Genomic DNA, 12,960 nt, shown 5'->3' on the forward strand with positions numbered 1-12,960 from the left:
TCTAGGAATCCTCATTATAGGTTATTTTAGGCCTTTACTCTTTTATTGTATTCACATTTTTCCTCTATTTTTCTACTGTATTCTAGTTTCACAATCTGTTATAATGTTACCAGTTTTCTAGACTCCAATCCTTAGAATCTCCTAAAGGAATTCTATAACTATGATTACTGAAAGAAAAATTAAGTTTTCATTTTTGAGCCAGAGGGTACCAATTTATTATGGACCTAAAGGCAAAAAGAATTCTAGGAGGGACATTTATAGTGATACAGGGCTACATATACAAAGTAGAAAAATGTCTCTGTGCTATTCCTTTTGTTCCACATATGAGTGAAACCACATGATGATTGTCTTTCTCTGCTTGATTTATTTCACTTAGCATAATGCCCTTGGGGGGTGGGGGGATGGGGTAACCAGGTAACGGGTATTAAGGAGGGCACGTGTTGTGATGAGCACTGGGTGGTTGTATGCAACTAATGAATTGTCGAAAACTACACATCAAAAACCAGTGATGTACTATATGTTGGCTAAGTGAATATAATAATAATAAAAAGTAGAAAACCATCAAACAAGCTAACCTTACACCTAAAAGAACACCAAAGACCAAAGTTAGCAGAATAAAGGAAATAATAAAGATTAGAGTGGAAATAAATGAAATCGAGAGTTAAAAAAAAAAGGTTCAATGAAACCAAGAGCTAGTTCTTTGAAAAGATAATTAAAATTGGTAAATGTATAGCCGGACTAATCAAGAAAAAAGAGAGGACACAAATAAATAAAATCAGAAATAAAGCAGTATCAACTGATACTACAGAAATACAAAGGATTATAAGAGAATACTATTAAAAATTATATGTCAACAAATTGGACGAACTAGAATAAATAGATAAATTCCCCCAAAACTTATATCTAACATCCTAAAAACATCTTCCAAAGCTGAATCAGGAAGAAATTGAAAACCCGAACAAACCAATTAGTAGTAACAAAATTGAATCAACAACCCAAAAATTCCCAGCAAATAAAAGCCCAGGACTGGATGGATTCACAGGGAAATTCTAACGAATATTTATAGAACAGTAATACTGAGGTGCCTGGGTGGCTGAGTCAGTTAAGGGTCCAACTCAGGTCATGATCTCAGGGTTGTGCGATCGAGCCTACAGTGGGCTCCATGCTGTGCGTGGAATCTGCTTAAGATTCTCTCATCCTCTTTCCCTCACCACTTTCATTCATTATAGAACTGAAAGCCCTAGCCATACCAATCAGACAAGAAAAAAAATAAAAATAAAAGGCAACCATAATGGTAAGGAAGAAGTTCAACTGTCACTATTTGCAAATGACATGATGTTATACATAGAAAACCCTAAAGACTATAGCAAAAAATTATTAGAAGTAATAAATTTAATTCAGCAAAGTTGAAGGATACAAAATTTACACACAAAAATTGGTTGCATTTCTTTTTTTATAATTTTTTATTGTAATGTTAATCACCATATGTTACATCATTAGTTTTTGATGCAGGGTTCCATGATTCATTGTTTGTGTATAACACACAGTGCTCCACCCAGAATGTGCCCTCTTTAATACCCATCACCACGCTAACCCATCCCCCACCCTCCTCCCCTCTAGAACCCTCAGTTTGTTTTTCAGAGTCCATCGTCTCGCATGGTTCGTCTCCCCCTCCGACTTACTCCCCTTCATTCTTCCCTTCCTGCTATCTTCTTCTTTTTCTTTATTCTTTGTTTCAGAAGTACAGATCTGTGATTCAACAGTCTTGCACAATTCACAGCGCTCACCATAGCACATACCCTCCCCAATGTCTATCACCCAGCCACTCCATCCCTCCCACCCCCCACCACTCCAGCAACCCTCAGTTTGTTTCCTGAGATTAAGAATTCCTCATATCAGTGAGGTCATATGATACATGTCTTTCTCTGACTTATTTCACTCAGCATAACACCCTCCAGTTCCATCCACGTTGTTGCAAATGGCAAGATCTCATTCCTTTTGATGGCTACATAATATTCCATTGTGTATATATACCACCTCTTCTTTAACCATTCATCTGTCAATGGACATCTTGGCTCTTCCCACAGTTTGGCTATTGTGGACATTGCTGCTATAAACATTGGGGTGCACGTACCCCTTCGGATCCCTACATTTGTATCTTTGTGGTAAATACCCAGTAGTGCAGTTGCTGGATCGTATGGTAGCTCTATTTTCAACTGTTTGAGGAACCTCCATACTGTTTTCCAGAGAGGTTGCACCAGCTTGCATTACCACCAACAGTGTAGGAGGGTTCCCCTTTCTCCTCATCCCCGCCAACATTGTCGTTTCCTGACTTGTTAATTTTAGCCATTCTGACTGGTGTGAGGTGGTATCTCATTGAGGTTTTGATTTGGATTTCCCTGGTACCGAGTGAAGTTGAGCACCTTTTCATGTGTCTGTTGGCCATTTGGATGTCTTCTTTGGAAAAATGTCTGTTCATGTCCTCTGCCCATTTCTTGATTGGATGATTTGTTCTTTGGGTGTTGAGTTTGATAAGTTCTTTATAGATTTTGGATACTAGCCCTGTATCTGATATGTCATTTGCAAATATCTTCTCCCATGCTGTCGGTTGTCTTTTGGTTTTGTGGACTGTTTCTTTTGCTGTGCAAAAGCTTCTTATCTTGATGAAATCCCAATAGTTCATTTTTGCCCTTGCTTCCCTTGCCTTTGGCGATGTTTCTAGGAAGAAGTTGCTGCGGCTGAGGTCGAAGAGGTTGCTGCCTGTGTTCTCCTTTAGGATTTTGAGGGACTCCTGTCTCACGTTTAGGTCTTTCAATCATTTGGAGTCTCTTTTTGTGTGTGGTGTAAGGAAATGGTCCAGTTTCATTCTTCTGCATGTGGCTGTGCAATTTTCCCAACACCATTTGTTGAAGAGACTGTCTTTTTGCCATTGGACATTCTTTCCTGCTTTGTCAAAGATGAGTTGACCATAGAGTTGAGGGTCCATTTGTGGGCTCTCGATTCTGTTCCATTGATCTATGTGTCTGTTTTTGTGCCAGTACCATACTGTCTTGATGATGACAGCTTTGGAATAGAGCTGGAAGTCCAGAATTGTGATGCCGCCAGCTTTGCTTTTCTTTGTCAACATTCCTCTGGCACTCCGGATCTTTTCTGGTTCCATACAAATTTTAGGATTATTTGTTCCATTTCTTTGAAAAAAGTGGATGGTATTTTGATGGGGATTGCATTGAATGTGTAGACTGCTCTAGGTAGCATGGACATCTTCACAATGTTTGTTCTTCCAATCCATGAGCATGGAACATTTTTCCATTTCTTTGTGTCTTCCTCAATTTCTTTCATGGGTATTTTATAGTTTTCTGGGTACCAATTCTTTGCCTCTTTGGTTAGATGTATTCCTAGGTATCTTATGGTTTTTGGTGCAATTGTAAATGGGATCGACTCCTTGATTTGTCTCTCTTCTGTCTTGTTGTTGGTGTATAGGAATGCCACTGATTTCTGTGCATTGATTTTATATCCTGCTATTTTACTGAATTCCTGGATGACTTCTAGCAGTTATGGGGTGGAGTCTTTTGGGTTTTCCACATAGAGTATCATATCATCTGCAAAGAGTGAGAGTTTGACTTCCTCCTTGCCGATTTGGATGCCTTTGATTTCTTTTTGTTGTCTGATTGCTGTGGCTAGGACTTCTAATACTATGTTGAATAGCAGTGGTGAGAGTGGACGTCCCTGCTGCGTTCCTACCTTAGGGGAAAAGCTCTCAGCTTTTCCCCATTGAGAATGATATTCACTGTAGGTTTTTCATAGATGGCTTTTATGATATTGAGGTATGTTCCCTCTATCCCTATACTCTGAAGAGTTTTGACGAAGAAAGGATGCCGTACTTTGTCAAATGCTTTTTCTGCATCTATTGAGAGGATCATATGCATGTTGTTCTTTCTTTTGTTAATGTATTGTATCACGTTGATTGATTTGCGGATGTTGAACCAGCCTTGCAGCCCAGGGGTAAATCCCACTTGGTTGTGGTGAATAATCCTTTTAATGTACTGTTGGATCCTATTGGCTAGTATTTTGGTGAGAATTTTTGCATCCATGTTCATCACGGATATTGGTCTGTAATTCTCCTTTTTGATGGGGTCTTTGTCTGGTTTTGGGATCAAGGAAATGGTGGCCTCATAAAATGAGTTTGGAAGTTTTCCTTCCATTTCTATTTTTTGGAACAGTTTCGGGAGAATAGGTATTATTCTTCTTTAAATGTCTGATACAATTCCCCTGGGAAGCCACCTGGCCCTGGGCTTTTGTTTGTTGGGAGATTCTTGATGACTGCTTCAATTTCCTTCGTGGCTATAGGTGTGTTCAGGTTTTCTATTTCTTCCTTGTTCAATTTGGTAGTTGATACATCTCTAGGAATACACCCATTTCTTCCAGGTTATCTAATTTGCTGGCATAGAGTTGCTCATAATATTTTCTTATAATTGTTTGTATTTCTTTGGTGTTGGTCGTGATCTCTCCTCCTTCATTCATGATTTTGTTGATTTGGGTATTTCTCTTTTCTTTTTGATAAGTCTGGCCAGGGGTTTATCAATCTTGTTAATTCTTTCAAAGAACCAGCTCCTAGTTTCGTTGATCTGTTCTACTGTTCTTTTGGTTTCTAGTTCATTGATTTCTGCTCTGATCTTTATTATTTCTCTTCTCCTGCTGGGTTTAGGCTTTATTTGCTGCTCTTTCTCCACTCCTTTAGATGTAGGGTTAGGTTGTGTATTTGAGACCTTTCTTGTTTCTTGAGAAAGGCTTGTATTGCTATATACTTTCCTCTCAGGACTGCCTTTGCTGTATCCCAAAGATTTTGAACAGTTCTGTTTTCATTTTCATTGGTTTCCATGAATTGTTTTAATTCTTCTTTAATTTCATGGTTGACCCATTCATTCTTTAGTAGGATGCTCTTTAGCCTCCATGTATTTGAGTTCTTTCCGACTTTCCTCTTGTGATTGAGTTCTAGTTTCAAAGCAGTGTGGTCTGAAAATACGCAGGGAATAATCCCAATCTTTTGGTACCAGTTGAGACCTGATTTGTGACCTAGGATGTGATCAATTCTAGAGAATGTTCCATGGGCACTAGAGAAGAATGTGTATTCTGTTGCTTTGGGATGGAATGTTCTGAATATGTCTGTGAAGTCCATTTGGTCTAGTGTGTCGTTTAAAGTCTTTATTTCCTTGTTGATCTTTTGCTTAGATGATCTGTCCATTTCAGTCAGGGGGCTATTAAAGTCCCCCACTATTATTGTATTGTTGTCAATGTGTTTCTTTGCTTTTGTTATTAATTGCCTTATATAATTGGCTCCTCCCATGTTAGGGGCATAGATATTTACAATTGTTAGATCTTCTTGTTGGATAGACCCTTTAAGTAGGATATAGTGTCCTTCTGCATCTCTTATTACAGTCTTTGTTTTAAAATCTAATTTGTTTGATATAAGGATTGCCACCCCAGCTTCCTTTTGGTGTTTATTAGCATGGTAATGGTTTTCCACCCCCTCACTTTCAATCTGGGGGTGTCTTTGGTTCTAAAATGAGTCTCTTGCAGACAGCATATTGATGGGTCTTGTTTTTTAATCCAATCTGATAGCCTGTGTCTTTTGATTGGGGCATTTAGCCCATTTACATTCAGGGTAACTATTGAAATGTATGAATTTAGTGCCATTGTATTGCCTGTAAGGTGACTGTTACTGTATATTGTCTGTGTTCCTTTCTGATCTATGCTGCTTTTAGGCTCTCTCTTTGCTTAGAGGACTCCTTTCAATATTTCTTGTAGGGTGGCTTCGTGTTTGCAAATTCCTTTAGTTTTTGTTTGTCCTGGAAGCTTTTTATCTCTCCTTCTATTTTCAGTGACAGCCTAGCTGGATAGAGTATTCTTGGCTGCATATTTTTCTCGTTTAGTGCTCTGAAGATATCATGCCAGTCCTTTCTGGCCTGCCAGGTCTCTGTGGATAGGTCTGTTGCCAATCTAATATTTCTACCATTGTAGGTTACATATCTCTTCTCTCGTGCTGCTTTCAGGATTTTCTCTTTGTCTCTGAGACTTGTAAGTTTTACAATTAGATGTCAGGGTGTTGACCTATTTTTATTGAATTTGAGAGGGGTTCTTTGTGCCTCCTGGATTTCGATGCCTGTTTCCTTCCTCACATTAGGGAAGTTCTCCACTATTATTTGCTCCAATATACCTTCTGCCCCTCTCTCTCTTTCTTCTTCTTCTGGGATCCCAATTATTCTAATGTTGTTTCCTCTTATCGTATTGATTATCTCTCGAATTCTGCCCTCATGTTCCTGTAGTTGTTTCTCTCTCTTTTTCTCAACCTCTTTATTTTCCATCATTTGGTCTTCTATATCGCTGATTCTCTCTTCTGCCTCATTTATCCTAGCAGTTAGTGCCCCCATTTTTTATTACACCTCATTAATAGCCTTTTTGATTTCGACTTGGTTCGATTTAGTTCTTTTATTTCTCCAGAAAGGGTTTCTCTAATAACTCTCACGCTTTTTTCAGGCCCAGCTAGTATCTTTAAAGTCATGATTCTGAATTCTAGGTCTGACATCATACTAATGTCCGTATTGAGTAGGTCCCTGGCTGACGGTACTATCTCTTGTTCTTTTTGCTGAGGTGGTTTTTTTCGTCTTGTCATTTTGCCCAGAGGAGAATAGATGAATGAGAGAACAAAATGCTAACAGGTTAACAATGTCCCCAGCAAATGTACTCAATACAAATCAGAAAAGACCTCAAACCAGGGGAAAAGAAAGGGAAAGAAAGAAAAAAGAAAGAGAAAAAAACAAAAGACAAAAAGAAAAAGATAAAAACAAAAACAGAACAAAACAAAAAAAACCCAGAATATGATCAAATATGATCAGGCTAGTGCATAGATCAGTGCCACACACTACATTTTGGGCATATTTTGGTCCATTAGAAATAAGTGTCTCCTAAAATTTTAAAGGAAGAAAGAGTTATATACACAAAATAAGGGTTGATACAATGAAGGGATGTAAGATAACTGTAAAAATGAAAATTATAAAAGATTTTATAAAAGGAATTGATAAGGTAAGAGGTTGTTTGAAAAAAGAAAGAAGATTAAAAAAAAAAGAAAAAAAAGGGAGAGAATGTGATCAGGCAGGAGACTAGAACAAAGCCATACACTAGTGATTTAGGGTATATTTTGATCTGTTAGAAGAAACTGTATCTCAAAATTTTAAAAAGAGAACAACTTATATATATATGCCAAAAATAAGGGTAACTACTATGATGGGATGAAATATGATTCTAAAAATGAAAAATAAAAAATGTTTTTTTAAAAGAGGGATTGATACGATGTTGGTTGAAAAGGGAAAAAGAAAAAATTAAAAAAAAACAGTTAAAAATTAAGTTTGAAAAACTAATGAATCATGGTAAAAAAAAAAGCCATGAATTCTATGTGCAGTATTCCCCTAGCGCTGGAGTTCTCCCATTCTCCCTGATCGGTAAACTTCGCCTTGGCTCCTGGCTGTTCCTGCTGATCTTTGGGGAAGGGGCCTGTTGCCGTGGTTGCCAAATGTCTTTGCCAGAGGCGGAATTGCCCTGGCCTTTTTGGTCTGGGCTAAACAAGCTGCTCGGGTTTGCTCTCAGGAGCTTTTGTTCCCTGCAAGCTCTCGGTACAGCTTTGGAGGACCAGACTGAAAATGGTGGCCTCCCAATCTCCACCCGGAGGAGCCAAGTACTCGGGGCCCGCTCCTCAGTGCACCTCCAGAGAAAAGCAGTCACTCCCGTCTCCCTGGTCTCCGGCCGCACTCCGTGCTCACCTGGCCTGTGACCAAGCGTTTCTATCTCTGGCACCCGACCCTGTGTGGTGTCTCCAAACCCAGCAGATCCCTATGGTGCACTCCTGCATGGCTCCTCTCCAGGGAGGAAGGGGAGTCTCCCTGGATCTGCCGCTTGTTGGGTCCCTGCTGGAGGAGCAGTGGCCCGACTGGGCAGCGGATCACAGTTTATGGCAACTCCGAGCTGAGAGCCCCTGCCTCGGCTCTGTGTCTGCAGCCGGCTTCCCCGCTCTGATACCTGGGAGGTCTGCCGCACTCAGGCACTCCTGGTCTTTCTGTGACCACGACGGTCCTGAGACCACACTGTCCCGCGAGGTTTCCACCGCTCGCTTAGCAGTGGACCGACGTCCCTCCTCGAGCCAACTTCTAAAAGTTCCGATTTTGTGCTCCACGGCTCTATCGCTTGCCAGAAGTGGCCGTCGGATGCCCCCTCCCCCGCCGTCTATCCTCCTGAATATCGCCTCGGATTCACTTCTCCGCACGTCCTACCTTCCAGAAAGTGGTCGCTTTTTTGTTCAGAGAGTTGTTGCTATTCCAAATTGGTTGCATTTCTATACACTAATAACGAAATAGCAGAAAATTAACAGTTCCATTTATGATTGCACCAAAAAGAATAAAATACCTAGAAATAAACTTAACCAAGGAGGTGAAAGACCTGTACTCCAAAATCTATAAATTACTGATGAAAGAAACTGAAGATGATACAAAGAAATGGAGAGATATTCTACATTCATGGATTGGGAGAACAAATACAATTAAATGTCCATGTTACCCAAAGCAATCTACAGAGTCAACGCAATCCCTCTCAAATTACCAGTAGCATTTTTCACAGAAATAGAAAAATACTAAAAATTTCATGGAACTAAAAAGACCTTAAATAGCTAAAGCAATTTTGAGAAAGAAGAAAAAAGCTGGAAGGATCACAATTTCAGATTTCAAGATATACTACAAAGCTGTAGTAATCAAACCAGGTATGGAATTGGCACGTGTGCGCACACGCTTGCATGCACACACACACACACAAAGACACATAGATCAAGGAAGCAGGATAGAGAGCTGAGAAATAAAATCATACTTATATAGTCAAACCATGATGAAGGAGGAAGAATATACAATAGGGAAAAACCAGTCTCTTAAATAAATGGTGCTGGGAAAACTGGACCCCTTTCTTATACCAGACCCAAAAACAAACTTAAAATGGATTTAAGACCTACAAATGAGACCAGAAACCATAAAAATCCTAGAAGCAAGCATTGGCACTAATCTCTTTCCCATTCTCTACAGCAACCTTTTTTCTAGATATGTCCCCTCAGGTAAGGGAAACAAAAGCAAAAATAAACTATCAGGTCTACATTTAAATAAAAAGCTTTTGCTCCACAAAGGAAAAAGTCAATAAAGTGAAAAGGCAACCTACTAAATGGGAGAAGACATCTGTAAGTGATATATCTGATAAGGGGTTAATATACAGAGTGAAAATTTATACAAATGACTATCCCCCAAAAAACAAAAACAAAAACAAAAACAACAAAACCTCCCAAATAATCTGATTAAACATGGAGGGTCAGAATACATATTTTTCCAAAAAGCATGTACAGATGGCCAGTAGACACATGAAAAGATTCCCACATCACTATTCATCAAGGAAAGGCAAATCAAAGCCACAGTGAGATATCACCTCAGATTACATCACTGTCAGAATGGCTGGAATAAAAAAGACAATAACAAGTGTCGGTGAGAATGTAGGAAGAAAGGAACCCTTGGGCACTGCTATTAGGAATGCAAATTAGTGTAGCCATTGTTGAAATAGTATGGAGGTTCCTCAGAAAAATTAAAGAAATAACATAGACCCCAGTAATTCTACTATTAGATATTCATTCCCTCCCACCCCCACATCAAAAAACACTGAAAACACTAATTGAAAAAGATATATGCATCCCTATGTTTATTGTAGCATTGTTTACAATAGCCAAGATATGGAAGAAACCTAAGTGTTCATGGATAAATGGATAAAAAAGAGGTGATATACAAACATGCATGTACATACATACGGGGGTGATATACATACGATATAATGGAATATTATACAGCCATAAGAAAGGATGAGATCTTGCCATTTGTGGCAAGTAGATGGGCTAGAGGGTATTATGCTAAATGACATAATAAGTCAGATGGAGAAAGTTAAGTACCATATGATTTCATTATACGTGGAAAATAAAAGACAAAACAAACAAACAAGCAAAAAAAAAAAAAAGCAGAAACAGACCCATAAATACACAGAAGAATCTGATGGTAGCAGGGGGTGGGGGGAAGGATATGGGTGGAAGGGCTGAAGTGGGAGATACAGTTTTCCAGTTATGGAATGAAAAATCACAGGGATAAAAAGTACAGCATGGGGAATATGGTCAGTGGTATTGTAAAAGCACTGTATGGTAACATATAGTAGTTACACTTGTGGTGTACCATAGCATAATGTATAGACTTGACAAATCACTACGTTGTACACCTCAAACTAATGTACCAATGTGTATAAAAAAATAAAGATTCCATGATGCAATGTGCAAAAAGCAATAAGCGTAATCATGGCAGTGTCACAGCCTAAAAACATTAGAGATACTCTTTTCAGTATGCTATGTAAACCCAATCCATTTTCCTTTGTTTTTTCAAAATCAGCTTTACTGAGGTATGACTGGCATACAAAAGATGATGGGGATTAGGAAATGCACTTGTGCTAAGCACTGGGTATTGTATGGAAGTACTGAATCACTATATTGTACACCTGAAACTAATATTACACTATATGTTAACTGGAATTTAAATAAAAACTTAAAAAGTTATCCATATTTCATGTGTATCTCTCGATGTCAGAAACAAGTCTGAATCCATGAAGTTATCATCCCTTTATCCCAAGAATGTCTCCTGGATGAAGTGAACAGCTGTTTTAATTCCTTCCTCAAACAGCAATAAGCATGTGATATTCTGCAAGGTGGCCACCATCAGAAATGCTCCTATTGTAACATTTTAATTATACCAACATATCACAATAAAAAAACCTCAGTATACTAATGCTAAGAAATAAAGGATGACAAACTGCATCAAACCATTAAAATATGGCTTTCAAACAGTTACATATGAAAGTGTGAAAATTATTCCTCATATAGCACTGGAAGCAAAATGAACCAAAAGCTTTGTAAATATTACCAACAGTTTAGACACAATAAGGCCTTTTTTTTTTACCCATCTCTTGTTTTCTTTATATTTAAAAAACATTATTAGTATATTTCACTATAATTATTATAATAATTCTATTAACTCTATCCTTCCTTTTATGTCATATTCCACAATTGGCCTATTTTTGTTTCTTTTTTTCAACAATTTATTTCTCATCCTGTTCTCCTACCCTGAACCAATGTTTCAAATGTCTCTGAGAAGTAATATTTGAAAATAAATGTTATAAATAATTTAGTTTTAAAGGTTATATCGAGATTTGACAAGCTGAAAGAAATAACCAAATAGGTTTCACGTGAAAATGTGTGCTATGAGATAATCTCTTCAAGAATACCAAGATTGTAAAACAAGAAACAGATGATTATGCGGTGATTCATTTGGCTTTATAAACTGTGAAAAACACCTGAATATACCAAATAGCATTTGGGGAGCTTTTACTTCAAAGTAGTTATTTGGAACTTGCATATGATTTCAGTCTTAGCAAATTCCTATTAAAAGGTCCAAATAAATTCAAAAGTTGTAAACATAATCTGCACTGAAAAAATAATAATACAAATACCCAAAGGAGTAATTTTTGTGACCATGGATTGGACAGTGATTTCTTATACATGACACCAAAAGCAATAGCACTGCTACGTGTTTAATCCAAAGGATACAAAAATAGAGATTCAAAGGGGCACATGCACCCCAATGTTTACAGCAGCAATATTCACAATTGCCAAAATATGGAAAGAGCCCAGATGTCCACTAATGGATGAATGGATAAAGAAGATGTGGCATATATATACAATGGAATATTATTACTCAGCCATCAAAAAAATGAAATCTTGCCATTTGCAACAACGCGGATATAACTAGAGAGTATTATGCGAAGCAAAATAAGTCAGTCAGAGAAAGACAAATACTATATGATTTCACTCAGGTGTGGAATTTAAGAAACAAAACAGATGAACATGGGGGAAGGGAAGGAAAATAATATAAGATAAAAACAGAGAGAGAGGAAAACCATAAGAGACTCTTAACTACAGGGAACAAACTGAGTTGCTTGAGGGGAAGTGGGTTGGGGGATGGGATAATTGGGTGATGGGCATTAAGAAGGGCTCTTGATGTAATGATCACTGTGTTATATGCAACTGATGAATCACTAAATTCCACTCTGAAACTAATAATACACTATAGGTTAACTAACTTGAATTTAAATGAAAGTAAATTTAAAAATATATTTAAGGGTGCCTGAGTGGTGTCTGCCTTCGGCTCAGGTCATGATCCCAGGGTCCCGGATCGAGTCCCACATCCGGCTCCCTGCTTGGTGGGAAGTCTGCTTCACCCTTTCCCACTCCCCCTGCTTGTGTTCCTGCTCTCACTATCTCTCCCACTGTCAAATAAATAAAATCTTAAAAAAAAGATATTTAAACAGTACAAAAAAGTCAAAACTTCAAAGGATATATTCAAGAAAGTAAAAAGAGAGCCTACAGATTAGGAGAATATAACTGCAGATTACATATCTGGTAAGGGATTTATGTCCAAAACATATTATTAATACCTTCTACAATTCAACAATAAAAAGACAAATAACCCAATTTAAAAGTGCTCAAAGGATTTGAATATATATTTCCCTAAAGAAGACAAACAAATGGCCAGAATAAGCACATGAAACAATGGCCAATAACATTAGGGGAAATGTTAATGAAAATGAAAAGATACCACTTCACACCTACCAGGATGACTCAAGTCAAAAAGCAAAAAAATAACAAATATGGGTGAAAATACATAGAAAGTTGAAATCCACATTACATACATTGAGGGTATGATATCAAAATGTTGTAGCCTCTTTGGAAAATAGTCTGACAGTTCCTCAAAGTGTTCACTTTACAGTTAACTTATGACACAGCAATTCTACTCA

This window comes from Zalophus californianus, chromosome 6 (genome assembly GCF_009762305.2).
Source record: "Zalophus californianus isolate mZalCal1 chromosome 6, mZalCal1.pri.v2, whole genome shotgun sequence".
NCBI classification, from domain to species: Eukaryota; Metazoa; Chordata; class Mammalia; order Carnivora; family Otariidae; genus Zalophus; species Zalophus californianus.